Genomic DNA, 24,012 nt, shown 5'->3' on the forward strand with positions numbered 1-24,012 from the left:
TCTCTCTCTCTCTCTCTCTCTCTCTCTCTCTCTCTCTCTCTCTCATCTACACAACCAACACTTTAGAGCAAAGCCTACCACTGTAATCACCTACTTTTAATAATTGTGTTTGACACTTCAAGTATCAAAACACACAGAGATATGTTGAAAGTTTAAAACTTGTTTCATTTTCCTTTGTTTGTTTGTTTGTTTGTTTGTTTATTTATTTATTTATTTATTTTTGTCTTTCCAGCCCCTGCCATGTGCTTCCTCTTTCAGATTCATGACCTCTGGTCTCTTTTACTTTAGTTATTTTTACACATGCATGCACAAACACACACAAAATTTCTAAATATATAAATCTAGCTCTCTATCCTTTTATTTTGTTTTCAATACAGAATACCAAGAGGTTTAACTGACATATCATAAACTTCTTGTCAAATTTTCTCCTCTACTCTAATCCTTGTCCTTGACCCCATCCTGCTAATCACCTTCGTGCCCTCGGGAGCCACGCTATTCTTTCATGTCAAATATGCTCTGGTGCCCACTTTATTTTTCTCCTAGACTGTTTTGGAGGACATTTTCCCCTATGAAGGTACTCTTCCTAAGTTTATGAATCTCTCTCTCTGTCTCTGTCTCTGTCTGTCTCTGTCTCTCTCTGTCCCTCTGTCTCTCTCTGTCTCTCTCTGTCTCTCTCTCACTCTCTCGCTCTCTGTCACTCTAACTGTGTATGTTTGTGTGTTTATGAGTTTACTAGCCCTGATAGTCACGTACATATATTTTCATACAAATATATATGATAGTTCACATTAATAGTTCATCAATCAGTGGAGTCAATGAGTTATAATCATATATAACCCAAATCTGCACAGCCAACACTTTAGAGCAAAGCCTACCACTGTATCACCTACTTTTAATAATTGCGTTTGACACTTCAAGTATCAAAACACAGGCATTTTGGCCACAGCTTTCTAGGCTACTTATGTTTTCATTTGGAGTGACTTAACATAGACAATATCTTTGGCCTTCTTTATCTCAGAGGAAAGCCTATATTATTTGAATTTGAAAAATTAGTTTGTGCCAGGGCCAGAAAGCAGGAGTGAGTAGGTTAGCGAGCAGGGAGAGAGGGGAGGGGATAGGGGGAGGGGGTTCTTGGAGGGGAAACCAGGAAAGGGGATAACATTTGAAATGTAAATAAAGAAAATATTTAATTTTTTAATAAAAGAAAAATTAGTTTGAAAAAATTAGTACTTTGGAATGTTGAATTTGGCAATTTTGTTTTTTTCTGCTTTATTTTTTCCATTTTTTCTAGACATGTGATATGAGGAATATAGCCTGTGGATAGCCTTGTGTTTTCTGAATGTATGTTAGCTATAGGTAGGCAGTTCTATCAGATTCATAAATAGGACAGAAAAGTAGGTAAGGTGATTGGGTCATATATTTTAAACTCACCTCATGTAGCTTTCATCAATTAAACAAGCTGCCTTTAAATATCCATCCCTATTTCTTTATTCTAATTAAGAATTGTTCAGAATACAGATGATGAAATAAGAGTCACAATCTATTTAACCTGTTAAAAATCCCAACACCATTTGGTTGGTGGTTTAGCCGCTGGTAGTTCTGGGGGTACTGGTTAGTTCATATTATTGTTCCTCCTATGGGGCTGCAAAACCCTTCAGTTCCTTATTTCCTTTCTCTAGCTCCTCCATTGGGGACCCTGTGCTCAGTCCAATCGATGGCTTTGAGCATCCACTTCTGTATTTGTTAGGAACTGGCAGAGCCTCTCAGGAGACAGCTACAACAGGCCCCTGTCAGTAAGCACTTGTTGGCATCTACAATAGTGTCTGAGTTTGGTAATTGTATATCGGATGGATCCGCAGGTGGGGCAATCACAAATGACCTTTCCTTCAGTTTCTGCCCCAAAATTTGTCTCTGTATTTCCTCCCATGGTTGCTTTGCCCCCCCCCCCTTCTAAGGACTGAAGTATCCACACTGTGGTCTTTGGACTTCCTTCTTCTTCATTTTTGTTTTTGTTTTCGGTTTGGTATTTTGAGACAGGGTTTCTCTGTGTAGCCCTGGCTGTCCTGGAACTCACTCTGTAGACCAAGCTGGCCTCAAACTCAGAAATCCTCCTGCCTCTGCCTTCCAAGTGCTGGGATTAAAGGCATGTGCCACCATTGCCTGGCTGGTCTTCCTTCTTCTTGAGCTTCATGTGGTCTGTGAATTGTATCTTGGATGTTCTGAACTTCTGGGCTAATATCCACTTATCAGTGAGTATATACCATGTGTATTCTTTTGTGATTGGGTTACCTCACTCAGGATGATATTTTCTACTTCCATTTGCCTAAGCACTTCATGAATTCATCATCTTTAATAGTTGAGTAGTACTCCATTGTGTAAATGTACCACATTTTCTGTATCCATTCCTCCGTTGAAGGACATCTGGGTTCTTTCTACCTTCTGCCTATTGCACATTGAGGAACCCATGTCTCCAGATGCATATGTAGCAGAGGATGGCCTTGTGGGACATAAATGAGAGGAGTGGCCCTTGGTCTTGTGAAGGCTCGATACCCATTGTAGCAGAATGCCAGAACAGGGAAGCAAGAATGGGTGGGTTAGTGAGCAGGGGGGAGGGGGATGGGATAGAGGAATTTTTGGAGGGAAAATGAGGAAAGAGGATAAAATTTGCAATGTAAATAAAGAAAACATCTAATTTTAAAAAGAAAGAAAGAAATGAAAAAGGAAAAAAAAACCCAACACATCCAAAAGTTCAAATAATGGTTGCCTTACATTTTCAGCTATAGTCTGAAGCCAGGAGGATATATGGGGAGTGAGACTCTAGTGGTTATGAGTTCTAACATGTATGTATATACATCATATACACATACATAAATATACATTTATGTGTATATACACATAATAATCTGCTGCAACATAATCAAGCTTTTTGATTTCTGTAACCTCTCTCCACAGATCCATTCAAGGATATTAATAAACACCTCATTGGTTTGTTACAGAGTGTAGAGGAATGATGTCCATAGAATGCCTACCAGGAAATTTGGTACAAATGTGCACGGAAAAAATTATTGACTCCCCCTTTGTGTCAATAACCCACTGAGCAAATTACTGAAGTCGAGGAGAAAATGGTATTTAGGACCTACAAGCAACACTTTGCAGCAAATGGCCAGTTTTAAATTTTGAAAGGAAAACAATGAAAATTATCTTCTCTTGCAACAGAAGTAGACAACTGAAGCAAAGATGATGCCAATCTGTGCAGACTGTCTACAGTAGTTGATGTGGGTGTACTAAGGGGACGTGGATTTTTCCAGCCCACTACTTATATTTTGCCTAATTACAGTTGCCTATGCCTTCCACAGCTGCTTGCAGACTCTTGAAAGAAACCAGATGTTTTCTGTGTTGGAACCCTGACACCTACTGGTTATTTCTAAAACTGACCAACATTCTCTTAAAAATGAAATTCATCAAAATTCATAATGTCCTGGTTTTTAATAGGTGAATAGTAATCCATTGGGTAAATGAAGCCCATTTTTATCTATTCTTCGGTTTAGGGACATCTGGGTTATTTCTAGCTTCTGACTATCATAAATAAGTTTGGTATGAACTTAGGTGGGGCACCTGTCCTTGTGGTATGGGGGGGCATCTTTTGGGTATATGCTCAGGAGCAGAATAGCTGGGTCTTCATGTAGAACTGTTTCCAATTTTCTGTATAACTGCCAGATTGATTTCCAGAGTTGTACTAGATTGCAATTCCACCAGCAATGGAGGTGTGTTCCTCTGTCTCCACAGCCTTGCCAGCATTTGATGTTAAGTCTTTGATCTTAGTCATTCTGATTGGTATAAGGTTAAATATCAAGGTTGTTTTGATTTACATTTACCTGATGACAAAGGAATTTGAACATTTCTTTAAGTCCTTCTCAACCATTGGAGATTCTTCTGTTGTGAATTTCCTGTTTAGCTCATTTTTTTAAATTGGGTTATTTGTTTTTTTGGAGGCTAACTTCTTGTTGTTGTTGTTGTTGTTGTTGTTTTGTTTGTTTGTTTTTTCGAGACAGGGTTTCTCTGTGTAGCACTGGCTGTCCTGGAACTCNCTCTGTAGACCAGGCTGGCCTGGAACTCAGAAATTCACCTGCCTCTGCCTCCCAAGTGCTGGGATTAAAGGCATGTGCCACCACGCCCGGCTGGAGGCTAACTTCTTGAGTTCTTCATATATTTTGGAAATTAACCCTCGATTGAATTTAGGGTTAGTGAAGTTTTTTTCCCCCAATCTGTAAGTTGCTGATTTGTCCTATATCATCATGAGTGAGATAATCCAAACCCAAAAGGACATGTATGGCATATATTCACTGATAAGTGGATATTAGGAAAAAGGATAGAATACCTAGGATACAACCCACAGACCATAAGAAGCTTAACAACCCGGAAGGCCCAAGTAAGGATGCTTCAATCCCATTTAGAAAGGGCTACAAAATAATCACTGGATGCAGAAAGAGGCATGGACCAGGATGGGAGATGGGAGGGGAAGGAGGAAAGGAGTTAAAGGATCAGGTATGGTGGAGGAGGCAGGAGAGAAGCCCAGAGAGCCAGGACAATGAATGGAAATATGTAGCCTCTAGCGTTGGAGATGGGGGCACTTGCTAGAAAATACCAGAGACCTGAGAGATGAGAGACTCTAGGAACTCAACGGGGGTATCCTTAGCCAAAATACCTAACAGTGGAGAGAGGGAACTCCACCACCAGTAGATAGACAGGGCCTCAAGCAGAGGGGCAGGGTTACCAACCCACAGTCAAAATTTCTGACTCAGAAATTTTCTTGTCTAAAAGATGGCAGGAACAAAATGAGAAGAGACTGAAGGAAAAGTGGTGCAGCAACCAGCCCAACTTGGGATCAATCTCATGGGAATGGGGTACCAAAGCCTGACAGTATTACTGATGCTATGGTGTGCTTACAGACAGGAGCCTGGTTGAATTAGGGGAAGGATTGAAGAAGTTAAAGGGGAGGGAAACCCCATAGGAAGACCAGTAGTCTCAACTAACACAGACCCCTGGAGCTCCCAGAGACTGAGTCACCAACCAAGCAGCATATAAGGGTTGGTCCCAGGCCCCAGTGGAGCATATATAGAAGAGGACTGCCTGATCTGGCCTCAGTGGGAGAATATGTGCCTAAACCTAATCTGGTAGAGACTTGATACCCAGGGGAGGGGGATGCCTGGGGAGCACCCTCTTGGAGGCAAAGGGGAGGAGGAATAGGATGAGGAACTGTGGGAGGGAGGAACAGGAGGGAGTAATGGCTGGAATGTAAATAAATAAAATAATTTTAAAGAAATGAAATTCTTCATAAGTAGTAGTTTACAATAATCCTCATGGATATCTTCAAGGTAAAGTTGGGATTATCTGAGAGTAGGGACATGGAAGGTGACATAAATAAAGAAAATAATTAATTAATAAAAAATTTAAATAAGCACATATTTAAAAGAGAAGAGAAATATTAATAAATATGTTTAATACGAATTAGTCAATGAAATGGGAATGTTTGACAAATAAGAAAATTTATCAGTTATTTCTCCCTTCAATTTCTACTGAGTAATATCAGATCTTATCTCTTAAATATACTTTAGATATATGTAAATCAACAACTTCAAACCATATCTAAATTAATAAAACTTGAACAAAACTGTTGATCATGGATCCCTGGTATTTCTGGTGATGCCCAGTGGATGTTGTAGGTGATATGTAGGAGCTTAAAGTTCTGAGCTCATGGTGTGTAAGTGCCCAAAGTAAACTTGAGATTATGTGTCTTAAAAGGTAATATCTCTCATAATATAAGCTGATATCACTAATACACACATTGTGGCGATATATTTAAAGATAAAACTGGATTTACAAATGTCAATGTTTTCTAAACCAGAGTCTTTGCTACCTTTCGTCAATTCAAATTACATACTGCAAACATTTATTAGAAGTATCTATAGTTTTCCACATATGAGAAAATGTTTTGTCACCCATATATAATGACTTACTCTATCATTTTTCATAATTCCTCGCCTCTTTAAAAACGTCAAGTTTCATGATAAGCTAATCATGGTTAAAGAGGAGGTAATGAAAAAATGTTCAACATCCTTAGTCATCAGGGAAATGCAAATCAAAACAACCCTGAGATTTCATCTCACTCCAGTCACAATGGCTAAGATTAAAAATTCAGGTGACAGCAGATGCTGGCAAGGATGTGGAGAAAGAGGAACACTGCTCCATTGCTGGTGGGATTGCAAGCTTGTACAACCACTCTGGAAATCAGTCTGGCAGTTCCTCAGAAAATTGGACATAGTACTACCGGAGGATCCAGCAATACCTCTTCTGGGCATATACCCAAAAGATCTTCCAACTGGTAATAAGGACACATGCTCCACTATGTTCATAGCTGCCCTATTTATAATAGCCAGAAGCTGGAAAGAACCCAGATGTCCCTCAATAGAGGAATGGATACAGAAACTGTGGTACATTTACACAATGGAGTACTACTCAGCTATTAAAAACAATGAATTTATGGAATTCTTGGGCAAATGGATGTATCTGGAGGATATCATCCTTAGTGAGGTAACCCAATCACAAAAGAAGTCACTAGATATGCACTCACTGATAAGCGGATATTAGCCCAGAAACTTAGAATACCAAAGATACATTTTGCAAAACACAAGAAAACCAAGAAGGAAGACCATTGTGTGGATACTTCTTTCCTCCTTAGAATAAGGAACAAAATACCCATGAAAGGATATAGGTACAGAGACAAAATTTAGAGCTAAGATGAAAGGATGGACTATCCAGAGACTACCCCATCTGGGGATCCATCCCATCATCAGCCACCAAACCCAGATACTAATGCACATGCCAGCAAGATTCTGCTGAAGGGACCCTGATATAGCGGCCTCTTGTGAGGCTATGCCAGTGCCTGGCATACACAGAAGTGGATGCTCACAGCCAGCTATTGGATGGAACACAGGGTCCCCAATGGAAAAGCTAAAGAAAGTTCCCAAGGAGCTGAAGGGGGGCTGCAACCCTGTAGGTGAAACAACAATATGAACTAACCAGTACCACCTGAGCTTGTGTCTCTAGCTGCATATGTAGCAGAAGATGGCCTAATCGGCCATCATTGGGAAGAGAGGCCCCTAGGTCTTGCAAACTTTATCTGACCCAGGGCAGGGGAATACCAGGGCCAAGAAGTAGGAGTGGATGGGTAGTGGAGCAGGGTGGGAGGAGGGTATAGGGAACTTTTGGGATAGCATTTGAAATGTAAATAAAGAAAACATCTAATAAAAAATACAATTAAAAAAATAAAGAGGAGTTCAATCTACAAAACTAGTAGAACCCTGTTTTGAAGTCATGTTAATTTGGAGAGAAGTTATTCTCTCCTTACACCATATGGAGCCCAAGATTGGATTAAGGTCATCAAATACCCTTACCTGCTGTGCCATCTTGCCAACTGTTAGCTTTTATGTTCTGTATTAAAATTATGAAGATAAGCATGTTTTGATTGCCAATAACTTAAAAAGTCTGCATTTTTAATTAAGCAACTGTCAAAGCACTAAATGGAAGGATAGGTTTTCTAAGGCCAAGAGTTACCAGAGTATCTCATGAAGAGATTTTACCTCTTCCATTTTTAAAATAGCTTCATTCTGGGACTCATAAAGCAATTGCCAACTTGCCAAAATCAGCGGGTTTTTTAATAAACTTATATTGTAATGAGAACACATTTTCCTCAGGTACCTGGAGTAAATTTGTACATAAATCACTGCACATAAAATAAGTTGCCAACTAAAAGGAACAACATCCTTCTTTTAATGCCAATTATTAAAGATAATATTTTAAATTAATTAATTTGTGGGGTGTGTGTGTGTGTGTGTGTGTGTGTGTGTGTGTGTGTATTTGGGGGACTGGGCAAGCAAGTTATATGTGCACATAGAAATTAAAGGACAAATTTGAGAAGTCAGCTCTTTCCTTCCATCATGTTCTTTCCAGAAACAGAGTTCAATTTCTGGAACTCTTCCAATGCTTGTCTTAATAATTCCCAGTATTTGAAAAAACCTTAGTCTTAGCAGCTAAGAGAAATAAAGGACAATTGACAATATCAGAGAACATAGAGTCCTGACATTTGACCAACATGGTATCTGTCTTTCAGAGGAAAACCCACCCTCAACCACCTTTCAGGGTGATGTGTTAACAACAGCACTTGAATTTTCTGAGCATTTGTTCAGATATAGACTTTGATGTCAGAACTAATGAATTGAAATTTGTTTTATGAAAATACCTCAAAGTAATTTATCTAACTTAAGGTTTTGTAAAACAACATACTTCACAAATTCTCAGTCTGTTGCACATTTGGATAACTTGGAAAACAAGAGGAAACAAGACTGATGTCTCAATTTTCCTTCTGGTGGTTCTGACTCGTTTACCTGAGTATCTGAGATTTGGAAATGTTCCAAATGATTTTGTCGTGTGTCTAGATTTTAGAATCTCTGAGCTAAGTACTCATGAATCATGTCCTCTTTAGAGAGATGTAAATATTTCTTTTCACATGTTCTATATATATAAAAAAATGTTAAGAGAGGTCAAAAACCCATCCTTTGATGTTGATAATTTCTTCTTCTTGACTATGCTATTGCATGTTCTCTGTACGCCTGAGCTTTGCTCCATTTCAGAGATGCTCAGGCTCTGTAGGACTCACTTGGCTGTTTCCAGATGGAAAGCAGAGCTCTCAGAAGACTAAGGAACTGGCCATCTGTTAGGATTAGCAGGTCCTAAACAAAAGATGGTATTTGCCATGTTTAGAGGCAACAAACAAGAAATATCAAGGCCTTTCAGAACTCACAGAACCTTGTGTGTCAGATCCCCTGCTGGAAGACAATCCCAAATTAGAAACACATGCTTCACTGAAAAAGAATTCATCTGGCAACACCTTAGGGGCTCCATTTTGAGTGATGAGGGCATTGCACAGACTATAGGACACTGCAGTGTCTATCCAAGTGCACTTGCAGAGAAAAGGGACTTGCAGGGCTTCCTCATCTGCCCTTTATGCATCACATTGGAAGCCCATACTCCCACATAATGGTCATGACTGAGATTGTGCAAGTAAAATCATAAGTTTGACACCAAGAACCTGTACCCTCTCTATGCTCTTTTAAGAAAAATAGATTAGGAAGTAACACAAGCTAATTTTTAACTATTTCAACAAAACAATTGAATGCTCCTTTAAAATAACCACAGCATGGTAAATAAGAACAGCCCATAAGTATATGAGTTATTAAAGCAATAATGGTCGTCCTATCAAGTTTAAAAGGACATACATTGCTTAAGAAAACATTTTTAGATTGTTTTATTTACTCTATTAGTATTAAAATCATTTTGTTGCCAATTATGAACATTTTGAAAATATTTTCCTCATATCTTTTTCTTTCCAACAGTTTGAAATTTAGATTCTTGTCTAAAAAAATGCTTAAAATTTTGTAAAGTATAAAAAAAAAATATGAACCATACTAGAATAACAACTGTGAGATAAGACCATGAAGGGAAGAGTATTTGCCACTCTCTTCTTGAGTTGTTTAGGCACAAGAATCAATCACCCAGGTCCTAGTTCCCATGAAGCACATGTGAGTGGTGTTCCTGTTGCTGTACAGTAAAATGTGCTGCTGCATGGTGCACCACAGATAATCCATGCCAACCCCCGCCCCCCAGAGCAGCATGGGGAATAGCAGAAGGCTATCTCTTCTGGGAGATTAGGAATGCTCCTGACAAATGAATGTGATCTCAGGTCAGTCTAGATGCTCTTCCTGTTCTGCAAGACAGGAGGCCTGAAAACAATAAACAATAGAGATACTTCACAATTTCACATGTCAGCACTGAGCGGAGGAACTACATTCAGGGTCGCTGTGGCTGTTCGATGTAGCTAACACCCTTGTGATAATGCAATAGTTCTCCCATACCTGGAGTAAGCAGTCATAGAACTAGAGACATCTCCTGTTGCCTCCAGTTGTATTAGGTTATAAGAGACTTGAGGTTCCATGGAAGGGGGATGCCTGGAGTGTGGGGTGAGCACCATCTCAGAGGCAAGGGGGAGAGGGAATGTAGTGAGGAACTGTGGGAAGGGGGACCAGGAGGGGGAAGGTCATGGTTGGAATGTAAATAAATAAATTAATTAAAAAGGTAACATAATGCCTAAAATGTAAAAAATAAAATAAATTAGTAAATAAAAATAAAACAAAAACAAAACAAAAAGAGTTAACAACTGGGAAAATCATCCTTGAGAATAGTGTTCTAAGCACAGAAACCTCTTGTGGGAAAGGTAGACATTGTGTAGGTCTTGGGAATGAAGCAAAGATGACTGGTCCCCATATGGAGTTTATTCTCGAAGAATAGCTGAACTCACAACAGCAAGTATTAGTTGTTTTTATTTACTTTGTTCCCATCACATGTCCTATCATTCTGTGGGAGGTCACTGCCACAGTGAAAGTCTGAGCTGAGCAATCCACCAATGGAGCACAGTAAATCTGTAGCCCCTCCCCATCCGCCCCCCCCCTAAGGACTTATCCCCATACCCCCACCCCCGCTCCTAAGGACTTATCCCCATCCCCCCCACCCCCGCCCCTAAGGACTTATCCCTAGTTTGGTGGCTCTTTAAAAGATTCTATTTTTCCCTTTCAGGTTGTCTTCATTTACTTCGACTTATAAATCACACAAAGCAAAGTGGGAAACGGTGGCTGACGGGTATCTTTTGACAAGCGAACTGGGTATCTTTTGACAAGCGAACTGGGTTGATTCCTCTGTTTTGCAGCAGTGTCTATTCAATCACTTTTTGTTTCATTTGTCGTTTAGTCGGTGGCTTATGTGGGTTATAAGTATATTTTAGAAGTGAAATTTATAATTTTTTACAGTTTTGTGTCAGTGAAGCTATCAGTTCAGAGAAACAGTGTTAGGATAAGGCAGCTGTTGTCTCTATGACCAGAAGCCTAAGTCATGATAGGAGATAAGAAAAAAGATTACTAATAGCTGAGTTCTAAGTGGCTTATTTAATGATTGCCAGTTCACTTATACTTTAGCTTATTAGCAACATAATCCACAATTCAGGCATCCATAGATGAGAATAAAATAGTTTCTTTAATATTACATATATTGAAGTGTTTCATCATAATGGGATCTATCTACACAAAAGTTTGTCTACATTTTGACTTTGGAAAATTGCCTTCAATGGATCTTTCTTTTACCCTCTCCTCGCTCTGTCCCTCCTTTCTTTCCTGCTTTCCCTCTCCCTTCTCCGGCTCATGCCTTCTGTCTGCATTTCTCTTCCAACTCTCCTATTCCTTCACTTCATCAATTTCTATTTTTAATTGAGACTTTATTTATTTCAAGATACCCAAAATCATTCTAAGGAAAGCAATCCAACTACAAACAGTTACTTAGTGAAATGGAGAGACATTTAATTATCTGTTGTGTGCATAGTGTCAAGACAGAAAAAAAAAAAAAATCCTGCTGTGCAAATTGAAGGACTGCCACTAGAGGGTATGGTTGCTTCAGACATGATCAAGTGACACAGCTGCTTTAATTTACACAATGAGCTACAATGGTATTTATGTCAACAACCGACCTCTCCTGTAAAAGGAGAGGTCAGTGTGCCAAGTGACAGAGAACTCCATGTGCACCACTCACTCACGAACCAACTCAAACAGTCCTGCCCATTAAAACCCACAGGGAAAGGAACATTAAATATGTGAAGATTGACGTTCTATTGGAGAATACTTCCAGAGGGACAACAGTAATGGGAAGGAATCCAGTAAATTGTTTTATCTTTACATCAGAGAAGTGTGGGCATACACAGTTGTGCGACACAGACTTTGGAAGTTGTGCTTGAATCTGTTGTATTCCTGTCGAAAAGAGTAGGCGGTTCTTAAAAACTTGGCGAAAGAGCTGTAAGTTATGCTGTTTCTGTCTGGAATAATCACATAGCTTTTCTGTTGTCTTTCCTACTTCCAACCACTCGCATCTCCCTAACTCCATCTTCAACTGATGGCCTCTTTTTGCTTGTTTGTTTTTGTTTTTGTTAAATCTTGTGTTGCTACACAAAAATATGTAGACCATATAAATATAACCTGCTGAGTAACTTAGCATGGCCCATATGTATATGATTTCAGTGTGGCTGCTTTGCACTGGATAATTACTTTGGGGATTATTTCAGGGGAGAAGTTATTTCTCCCTCCCTAGACCTGTCATTTGTTACCTGCAGTTCTTTGTCTAGGAGTAAGACCCACAGAGATTTCCCCCTTCTGCATTAGGATGTCAGCGGATACTTTCATTATTTAGATCCTGTTTAGGTAGACACACTGCTATAGTATCATGGTTGCAGCTTTTCTGTCCCCTCTGAGAGATAGAGTCTCACTGGAGAGATCTGAGTCCTCAGCTTTTCCAACTTTGCAGTCCCCAATTCTTCAGTGCTCCCTGAGCCTTCTGTGCAGATTTGATGCAGATTCATCAGTTGGACCTACACATCTTATGATCTATTTATCTTTGCATTATTGACCAGTTGTGATGTTCTGTAATTGTCTCAATTTGGTCTAAAGTGAGACTTCATTGATGAGAGGTGAGAGCTACTTATCTGTGAATATGTGGATAATTTTAGAATGTCACTAGGAATTATTATTGTCTAGTAAAGTAGAAGCAGTAGGTTCTCTTCTAAGATCGATGACCAGTAGTTGACCAAGTTTCTAGTAGCAGGTATGATTTCCCATCCATTGAGCAAGCCTTAAGTTAAATTAGTTATCTGTTAGTTACCACCTAGCTATGAGTGCCAATTCTGACCTTTATAGAAATCTTGGGATATTGGTGCTCTGTAGGCCATAGGCATCACAGCTGGATAGTGCTACTGATTATTTTTCTTCCTTGGCAGCTTGCAGAATACTTTCTTATTTATGAACGTGGGACAGCAAGAAAGAGGTTTCCAGGTTAGATCCATATGAAATCTTCTTAGTCCTGTGTCAAAATATGTTATATCTTTAATACTAGACATCTACCTTCAATGCCTGAGAGGTAAGCAGTGTTTGAGGGCAGCAACAATAGCAAACATTGTTTGGGAGTTAATAGGACTGACTAATACCTTGAATGGAGGTTCCTTATGCCACGTACTTGAGTGTTTGTTAGTCCATGTCTCTTGAATACTGTCAGCCCAAGTGGTATAACTTTACATAGGACAGGCACACACACACACACACACACACACAAACACACAAACACACACACACACACACACACACTCACTCACTCACTCACTCACACATACACACATCTAGTGCTTAATTTGTATAATATAATATGTAGAGTTCAACAATCACTTTTTGGCTATTGATGCCCTCACTGTGTCATTCCTTGGCTCGTAGTTAGACATCAGGAAGAACACTATAATGACAAGGGCATGCAATGGAGAACAAGCCAGTAAGCAGCACCCCATGACCTCCACCTCAGTTCCTGCTCTGTTTAAGTTCTTGCTTTGGCTTCTCTGATCGACAGACTATAATCAGGACATGTAAATCAAATGAATACTTTCCTCCGCAAGTTGTTGTTGATCATGTTCTGTATCATAAGCAAAACCAAACGAAAAGAAAATTGCTGAGGCTGAAAAATACTATTTTATGCTATTTTTCTTGATAGTTAATAATCATTTGTCTCACCGGGAAATAATGTTTAATTCATTGCTTTGGTTTATGGATGTGTTTGCACAATTTTATAAACTATGAGTTCAGCATTTACAGTCAAAAGAAAACCAGGCACTTAATGTTTGTTTTTAAAAAATGCAGTGAAAAAAAATCAAAGTTCTTCAAACATTATTTTAGAGTTTTAGTATCCTCTAAAGAATCATATTTTACTCTTATGAGACTGTAATCATGAAATACTGCAGTATATAAATGAAATATAGTGTTATTCTTCTCTACTTTTTCTTAGTTGATTTGGCCATTCCCATTACATAAAACATTTTTGGTACATTGTATTTCATCTGAGTATCCTGCATCTAATTATGTCCATTTAAAGTTAAATACAGACTTATATTTTTTTTATGCTGACCAGTCTCAAAACTATCATGAATAAAGCTTAAAATTGAAAGTATTATCATAAAGACAACTACTCCTCCATCTATAGTTATATAAACAGGTAAATATAAATTAGAAAATTTTCAAATCAATTCTTTGGTTTTTATATTACAGGACAAAGGCTTTATAATTTAAATCATATTTCTTTAATATGACTTTCCTTCTCTTCTTCCTCTGTCTCCACCCTTCCTTCTTAACAATGGCTGACAGCTTAATTTTTTGTTTAATATCTACATAAATAAAGCAAGTCAAGGGAAGAATATAAATTTTCTTAATTAGCTGTCATCTTCTGTTGGTGCATCTCTGATTCCTATAAGAGACTACAGTAATAAATAGGACCATGGAGAAACCTATGCGTGAAATGAGCTAGGAAATATATCTTAGTTTACTATAGCTACCACTGTAATAGCAATGGCACCTGGAGTTGATGTGACAGGAACCATTGTCTTCTGATCATAATAACCTTCAGTAATTTAGATGATATATCTAATAGCCTGTAGTTCTTTGTGTGGACTGAGACCTCCTGAGATTTCCCTCATCTACCTTAGCATGCCTCTAGTAGTTTTGCCTGTTTAGGCAAAAGCATCCAATTGTTTATCCAATATAGATTGGTCAACCCTGAAAATATAGAAGTCCAAGTAACATTATAAATGAGCAGGCTGTTCTCATGTTTAGAAGCGTGTGTGTGTGTGTGTGTGTGTGTGTGTGCATTTGTGTGTGTGTGTGTGTGTGCATTTGTGTGTGTGTGTGTGTGTAACAATAATTAATGAAGAAAAGGCTGTAAATTTGAAAGGTGGGAGAGGTGGGAAGGGAAGATGGAAATTATGTAATTATAATCTGAAAGGGTAAAAGAAAAACATCAGAGAAACAGACAGACAGAGGGACCAAGAGCACTGAGATGGCATAATATTAAGGCATTCATTCACACACTATAGTTTAGCCATCTAATTGGTTGTTTGCCATTTGTAGCTTGTCTTTGAAAACTTTCTACTTGTTTCCTATTCTTCTAAATAAGATTTTAAATTTGCATACAAATGGCCCATCTAAATGACAATGATATTAAGCACTAGGGCTAATAACTGTAGGAGAAAAAAAAAGATCCTAAGACTTAACCAGTAATTTCTTTCTTCAGATAGCATCAGAATATAAATTAAAGAGATGGGACACTTCAGGATCAATCATGAGATATCCAGCCATCTGTGGTGGCTGGAATATACTGTCTTAAATTTTCCTAATATTACATTGCTCATCCATGATTTTATGAAACAAAATATCAATGTGGAATATATGAGTAAAAGATTGTTTATGATTTAAAAACCATTTGGAACATAATGTTGAATTATATTCGTTTACACTCTTCCTAATTAACCTATATTCTCATATTCCTGAATAGTTGTTCATAATTTGAGTTTTAAGTTCTAAGTAAACATATTGATGTCTGAGGAGAATGAGCAACCACAAAATGTAGCTGTATTCTATTCTATTATAACCCACTTAGAACATGCACTGCGATGAAAAGGAGACTGATTGGCTACAGATGTTTTTAAACCTTTTACATTTAAGAAAAGTCTTTCTACTTGCTCCACTTATAGTAATTATAAATCACTCTCAGTACATTTGAGCTCTATACTGTATATGAGAACACACCCACTGCTTTAGAAAGTTTCTCATCCTTGTTTCCAGGAAAAAGCCTTATGAAGTAAGGGTGTGGCTAGATTTTATCATCCCAAGAATTCCATCATAAACATTTTATAAATCTACTTGTCTTTCTTTCACTGATACATGAAATAGCCAAAATCTCTCTCTTTTACAAAAATCTTGTCAAGAGGGATGTATGACGTGAGGAACTGCTTGAAAGGAAAAATTATCTGCATCTACACATTTAATCTCTCTGTGTGTTTTTGTGTGTGGATATTAATGTGTAGTTGTGGGTTGTACCAAAGCTCACATGTGGAGGTCAACAGGCAACTGAGATGATTATCAGTCCTTGCCTCCATTTTAATATAAGGTCTTTTGATTTGTTACTGTGCATGTAAGCTAGTTGGAAGTCAGTCTTTGGGAATTCTGTCCCAATACCCATCTCTCCACAAGAGCTCTGGAATTACAAACCAGTGCTACTCTAGCTGTCCTAATACGATCCTAAGGATTCAAATTCAGGCCAAGTGCTTGTGTAGTATGGACTATTACTCACTGAGCTATGTCTTGTCCATGTGTATGTGCCTATATTTTTGTCTATAGCTATATCTATATGCAGATCTATATAGTTATCTATATCTATCTCTATACAATCTATTGAACTTCACTTAGGTGATGCCCCATAATATAATGGCCAAAACTTCCTTTAGCACTTGGTTGTAGCTACCAGAAGAGAACATATTATCTTGGCCCTCAATGGAGGAGCTAGAGAAAGTACCCAAGGAGCTGAAGGGGTGTGCAACCCCTTAGGTGGAACAACAATATGAACTAACCAGTACCCCTGAGAGCTCGTGTCTCTAGCTGCATATGTAGCTGCATATCTAGTCAGCCATCATTGGGAAGAGAGGCCCCTGGGTCTTGCAAACTTTATATGCTCCAGTACAGGGGAACACCAGGGCCAAGAAGTGGGAGTGGGTGGGTAGGGTAGCAGGGTGTGGGGAGGGTACAGGGGACTTTCAGGATAGCATTTGAAATGTAAATAAAGAAAATTTCTTTTAAAAAAATCTTATCACTCTGAATGAATGCATTCAATTCAATTCTCAGCTGAATATTTTCTTCAAGCATTTAACAAATTGATGTTTGTTGGGAGTTCATTTCACTTTACATCCACAGCATCATTTTGGTATTAACATTTTATTTTACCACAGCACCCAGAATATGCATATTATATAAGCTAAGATTGTTCTTAAGAGAGAATGGGTTTAAGAGCTGTAGGAGAGCCATTACAAGATGTGTTGGATTTTAAAATGCAGAGAAAGTGAAGGGTTTTATCGGTTGACACAGTATTTTAAAGTCATATGAATTGCAGATAATTGATTTCTTTCAGGTCTATTGTTCTCTGTAGATTTCTCCCTGGAAAAGAGAAATAATCTATACCTCTGATACAATGAAATTTCATTCTTTGCTGGAAGACATTAAACAAAATTAAAACCTAAAGATGACATAATTGCTTGTAAAATATGAGTCTCTCTGTAGTTAACATGTAAATAGAAAATAGAAATGCTCTCTGGCTAATGTCTCAATGGATATCTATAAATCATTTATGTGTTTATATAGAAACTTAATAGCTAAAGGGCTATAGCTGAGTATACCTATTACCAGCAGAAATCATCTAGAGAAAATTATCTATTATTTAAATATTATTGCAGACAGTTCTTTCTGCTTAGCTGATTATATCTGCTACCAGAGCAACCGTTTTCAGACTTTTGTGTAGTTTAACAAGAAAAAGAACATCAATTTCTAAATTTTTCCAGAGAATATGCATTATATGTGCTCTAAAATCTGATCCCCAAATGTACATATGATGACTATAAACTGTTGATCTTGGTGAATGCTGTCCAGGGGCCATGTTGTATCTGAGAAAACACCAAATCAGGCACAGATTTGATATAAACAGGTAAGTGATGTTTCAAGGATCTCTATCTGAACAAGAAGTTGTTTATGCAGTGGCTTCTGCTCTTAAGTCAGACTTTATCTTCTGATTTTTAGTTTAATGTGCAGTTTCTATTCAAGGGTCATAGTCTAGAGTCCATACTTTATTTATTTCTGTATATTCTTCAAAACTTTGATACAATCAAAGAGTTATATTTAGACCTTTTTTTCAGGTTTCTGGCATGTAAATGGTCAGTGTTTCCCGAGGAGGAGCATGTTGCTCTCAAGACCTATCTTTATGTCCCTAGACAGCTTCAGGATGGTGGCTGTTCTCCAGAATCGGAGGCAGCCAAGATTGCAAACTTTCAGCAACTATGGAGAGAGCAGGAGATGGAATTGTGTGGACACAATGAAATATCTAGAAAAGCTGGAACTTCTTAGTGAGAACATTTACTCATACGCTAGGTTAGAGTAACATATTTCAACTCCATGAAGACTAAGATCATGACATAGGTGTTTCAACATCTCAACCTACAGCCTGTCCATTCTTATTTTCAATAACAAAGTAATATAAAAGCACCTTTAACAAGTTATTTGAGTTCTTCCAGAACATATTGAAATTTGTGAGGAGAAATATAATAACTTCTACTTTGTCCCAATATAGATAAAATTGTTAGTAATTTGAGAGTTCAGTATTTGCCTCCTGAAACACATCTCTTTGAGAAGCCAACATGTAAATAAAAGACTAAATAATATTTAATTCCTTGACATCCACCTGAAACTTATCATTCCTAATGTGGACCATTTATATGAGTATCTATATATGTGACATATATTGTGTCTAAATATCAACTCAGTTACTCTAATTTGATATCTGTTGTTATCAGGTTGATTCAATATAATATGTATACACATATTTTATAGTTATAGTGTCATTCCATAAATGTGATAAATATATTATAAAGGAAAGTGCTATTAATAGCAATTAATAATAATAATAATAATAATAATAAAAGATAGACCAAAGTCTCTGAAGTCTACTAATCTGAAACATCAAGGACCTAGTGAATGTTTAAATTCTAAGCATTAGGACAGTGTAGATTCTAAAAAGGTCAGTGTAAGTACTTCAGGATCGCTGAAAAAAAAAAAAAAAAGAAGAGGATATACCTTAAAACTATGCCCATTTCTTCTCACACAGGTCTACTTCTAAGTCTGAGAGTTTTCCATTTCTATTGCAACCAACAAATGAAAAACCAAGGAACTTATAGATATCACTATCTTCAAGAAAAAAAATGATGAATGATAGATGCATAATAAATTAATGTAAAATATTAAAGATTATTAGTTTTATGTGTGAAACTATTGTTTTTATTTACGTGTACTTGATTAGTTTCTTTTTTATTAATCATTTTATCCATTTACATTTCAACTGATATCCTCCTTCTTGGTTACCTCTCTGCAAAACCCCTATCCCATCCTTCATCCCTCTTGTTCCTATTTTGGTGCTCCTCTACCCACTCCTGCCTCACCCTCTTGTGTCCCCTATGCTGAGGCATCAAACCTTCACAGAAACCAATGGTCTCCCCTACCACTGATGTCAGATAAGGCTATCCTCTGCTACATATGTATCTGAAGTAATTTTCCTTTGATGCACTTTGGTTCATGGTTTAGTCCCTGGGAGCTCTGGGTGGTCCAATTAGTTGATATTGCTCTCCTTATGGGGTTGCAATCCCCTTCATACATTGATATACACATACATACATAATTCATACATACATACATACATACATACATACATACATACATACTACATACATCTTAAGGTCAGGCATGGTGATTCCACCAGAGGTTCTTTTATTGTTGAGGACGGTTTTTGCTATCCTACGATTTTTATTATTCCAGATGAATTTGCAAATTGCCCTTTCTAACTCAGTGAAGAATTAAGAATTGATAGGCCAGAGCATCCAGAGAGCAAAGATTATATATCCTGTTTAAATTTTTCTCAATCCACTAATTTTGGACACTTCACTCTTAAGTAGGTCTCCATATACATCTTTTCCTGCCCTTCTCAAAATCTGCTCTTATGTTTTTCAGAAAAAAAGAAATAGAACAAACTAAATTGACATTAGTTGCATGACTACAATTTAGATGACATCAACAGTTTTGTACGACACATTTTCTATTAAGCATGCGCAGGGATGACTTAACACGTCAGATGCAGCATTCTCAAGTTTGGCTTACCCGTGGTGTCAAAAACAGAGTGCTGGAGCTCCCACTGACTGGAGTCACTAGAGAGATCAGTCACGCTGGTTATAGTAAAATCAGGGTTGGAGACACGCTCTCGACGGAAGACTTTGGGAGAAAGATTATGCAGCTCAAAATTTCCAGATGACATTGTACAAGTTTCAAGGAACTGTACAAAGCAAGGCCACACTATTTCAGTCTTAAAAATGAGTGGAAAAACAGAAAACCACCATTCTAGCCAAGTCACTCGACTTTCTTGCAGCTCTGTTTATGTGGAAATCTAAGAGAAATAAAGCCTAAATATAAGGCTGACAAAGGCTTTTATACTCGCGCCTTTCCTAAGCAAATAACTTCCACAGGATGGATGGCTTTTAGAACCGCTTTCCTTCGATATATCTTGTGCTTTTAAAAGATAGCAGCACTCAAACCCTCTCAAGAGAGGCTGCAGTGAAAATAAAATGGGCTAAGCGGAGCAATCTAGAAAGCTGCAGCTCCCTGCATCTCTGTTGTTTTGTCCTTTGAGACAAGGTCTCTATCTGGAGTTTAGGCTAGCCTAAGTCTCAGTATATAGAGCAAGCTGGTCTCAAGCTTTTTGCAATCCTTAGCCTCTGCCAACAGAATTCTGGAGCTAGGTGTGTGACACCACAAACTACCCCAACATGTTCTCATCATGTTGGCTCTGGAGTCTTTCATTCACATTTCTGGAGAGAAGAGATCAGGTCACCAGTAAGGCCATTCAAGAAATTTATGTGTATCCACTGGGCATTTTGTCACAAAGGCTTTTGAATGACAACTGTGACTCACTGTAGAAGACATTGCAAACTGATATAGACACTGGAAATCAGGGCAGATTTTATTAAAAGGGAAAATACCATGTAACATTGTTATGCCACTTCTGTCTTTTTATTTAATGGAACCTGTATTACATGAAAAGATATATCTGTGCTGATTGCATTTCATGTTTTCTGGGCCTGAAGAGGTGGTGTGTGTGTGTGTGTGTGTGTGTCTGTGTGTGTGTGTGTGTTAGATGTTTCATCATTTAGGGCTGAACATGCAACAATCATTTATTCTTATCCCTTTGGCCACCTGCAAGTCTCTACATCAAATACTGTCCCCTGCACAAAAAGAGAAACCTCTAACAACCCAAGAAAGAGGTGGCACTGTCCTATGAGTACATGAATAAAGGTAATTACACATATTTAAACAAAACATGATAGCATATTCTCCAACTAGGGTCTGTGACCTTCCTGGCTATATATGGTTTTGAACAGGTTGACAGTACCAGACTTGTGATCACTTGCATGGAGAAGGCCTCAGATCCAATCAAGTGAATGCTTTACCTACATAGTAATCATGCCCTTATTCCACCAATGTGTACTTGCCTGGCATGTGAAAATTGTAGCACTTAGGGTCACATTTGAGCAACATTGGTAACTTTATGCCCTAAAAGCCTTTATAACACCTTCTAACAATATGTGTACCAGGGCCACAGGGAGGAACATTTCAGCTTAGTTCCAGCTTGATTTCTGTGTTCTGTATTGAAAGGCTTTGTTGGCTTCATCAGTGAAGTCTTACCATGTAGCTCTTGTGGTAACTATGAGCAATTACAATAACCTATACTCTTTTAGTGTCCCATCAGTAAAATGTGAGGGAAAGGCAGTTTTGCTTTGCATGCCAACCATCACCTCTTGTTGGTGTGAGCACATATCCTTATTGCTACTACTGCTAATGTTGCCAAGCTTCACTTACATCACACACTTCTGGTTCCACTGTATACTGAAGACCAACAGCTCTCCACTCATCCTTGTGTGCTTTAGCACCATATGGGCACTGCCAGGGCTTGTAGACACAGCCAGACATGTAGTGTGAACATTACCAGGTTCTCTTCAATGTGCTGGCAGCCATTGTTAGAATATCCAACCCAGTCATCTAATAAATCTGTCTAAAATTAGTAATGTTTCATTGTGATCTTTATATATTTCATTTTCATTAGCTGTCTTTTTCCTGCTCTGTCCTCATCTCTCTGTCTTCTTACCATGTTGTTCTTACTCTGATGTCTCATATATTCACTATCGACTTTCATCACTTGTTCTTCACTTGTTACCTTAAAGCTTATTTTTTTTAGTAACATGTCTTCTTTCTATATTCCTGATCGTACCACACATAAACCTCCATCCAGATAAATTTAATAATTAGATGCTAGTTTCCACAAATGAGAGATCATATGACTTTTGTATTTTTGAGGCTGTTAACTTAATATGAATTCTAATTCCAGCCAGTTTTTCTGAATTTATCATATTTCTTTATGCTTGAATAAAATCTCATTGTTTTTAACTAGAACATGATCACAATCCATTTATTCATTAATGCGCATCTATGATAAATTTATTTAATTTCTATTGTGAAAATAGCAATCATAAACAGAGATGTACAGCTATATTTCTATAAAGATGTGAAACCCCATAAGTGTATGCCTAGGAGTAATATTAATGATTTATTTTTTGGGAGGTCTCCACACATAAATCCAGAATAAATGCACTTGTTTACACTCCAATCAACAGTGGAATTTTTCCTTCTTTTCTACAACCTACCCAGAATTTTTCCCATTTATTTCTTGATGATAATCATTCTAATTCGAAGATAAACTAATCACGGATTAGTTTATATTTTTAAAATTAAAACATAATTATTTTCCACTTCTCTCTTCTTTTCAGCTCTTCCCATGTCACTCTCACTCCTTTCAAATAGCTTCTTTTTGTTATACATACATACACACACACTCACACACACACACACACACACACTCGCACACACACACACAGTACAAATATATAAAAACAACCTGCTGAGTCCTTTTAATCTTCCCTCTGGGGAAGATTAATTCTCCCTTTTTTGACAGAATTTAACTGTCTTTAGCTTTTTGACTAGGGGCAGGACCTTGTGATGTTTTATTCTGTGTTAGCATATGTTCTGGTGTTGTCATCATTTAGGTCTTAATTAGACAGACATATTGTTAATGTTAGCGGATGCAGCTTTACTGTGAGCTCATATAGCTATAAACTTCTCTGAGACCCGGACTGAAGTCATATGTTTTTGTCTTCTTCTGAACAGTGATTATATTTGTTGCTTAACTTTGGAGTCATCATTTGGTATTTTATTAATTTCAACTTTGAGTTCAGTCACAAGGGATTATGATGATCTGGAAGATCCAGGACACCTTCTTCTTCTATGTTCCAAGCATTTGTATTTTATTATTTGCAAGAATATTGGTTTGGATGTATATTGTAGGTTTTTTTAAAAATGGAGCCTTTTTTAAATTGAATAACCTACATCATAACCTACAGTTGAAGGGTTATGCTCCAGCATTTTTCATTGCAGAAAAAAAGCTTTGAAAGCATAAACAACAGACAATACAAGAAACAAATTTATTCTAATACTTAAGAAAAGAGTATAAACATTAAAATGTCAAAATTGCTGTAGATTTTACTGTGAAGAACAAAATAATTTAATGTAACATTGGGCATAGTAAATGAATATGATAAAAGAAGTGGGCAAGAAGAAAGCAACAAAAGAGAGGGAAGTTTAAATAAATGAAAAATGAAAGAAAAACAGCAGTGGAAAAGAACATGATGAAGGCAGCACTTCAAAACTTATGAGATGGAAAAATTAAAGAAAAACAAAAAAAAAACCCTTATTGTTGAAAACCTTTATTAGATAACTATAATAAAGGGGGTTAAAATATAAATAAGAAAACAATGACCTCAAATAAAAAAAAATACACAAGGTTAGAGAATGTAGGAGGGGTTAATAATAATAAATTCTTCAAAATATTTAAAACTCCAACTGAGCAAGTAAAAGGATTGTATGATAAAAACCTCATGTCTTTGTTGAAAAAACTGAAAACATAGAAAGATGGAGAGATCTTCCAAGCTAGGGACCAGCGTATTAACATGATAAAATTAGCTGCCATACTAAAAGCATACTGTACTGGCTAGCTTTGTGTCAACTTGACACAGCTGGAGTTATCACAGAGAAAGGAGCTTTAGTTGGGGAAATGCCCCCATGAGATCCAGCTGTGGGG

This window comes from Mus pahari, chromosome 3 (genome assembly GCF_900095145.1).
Source record: "Mus pahari chromosome 3, PAHARI_EIJ_v1.1, whole genome shotgun sequence".
Taxonomy (NCBI): domain Eukaryota; kingdom Metazoa; phylum Chordata; class Mammalia; order Rodentia; family Muridae; genus Mus; species Mus pahari.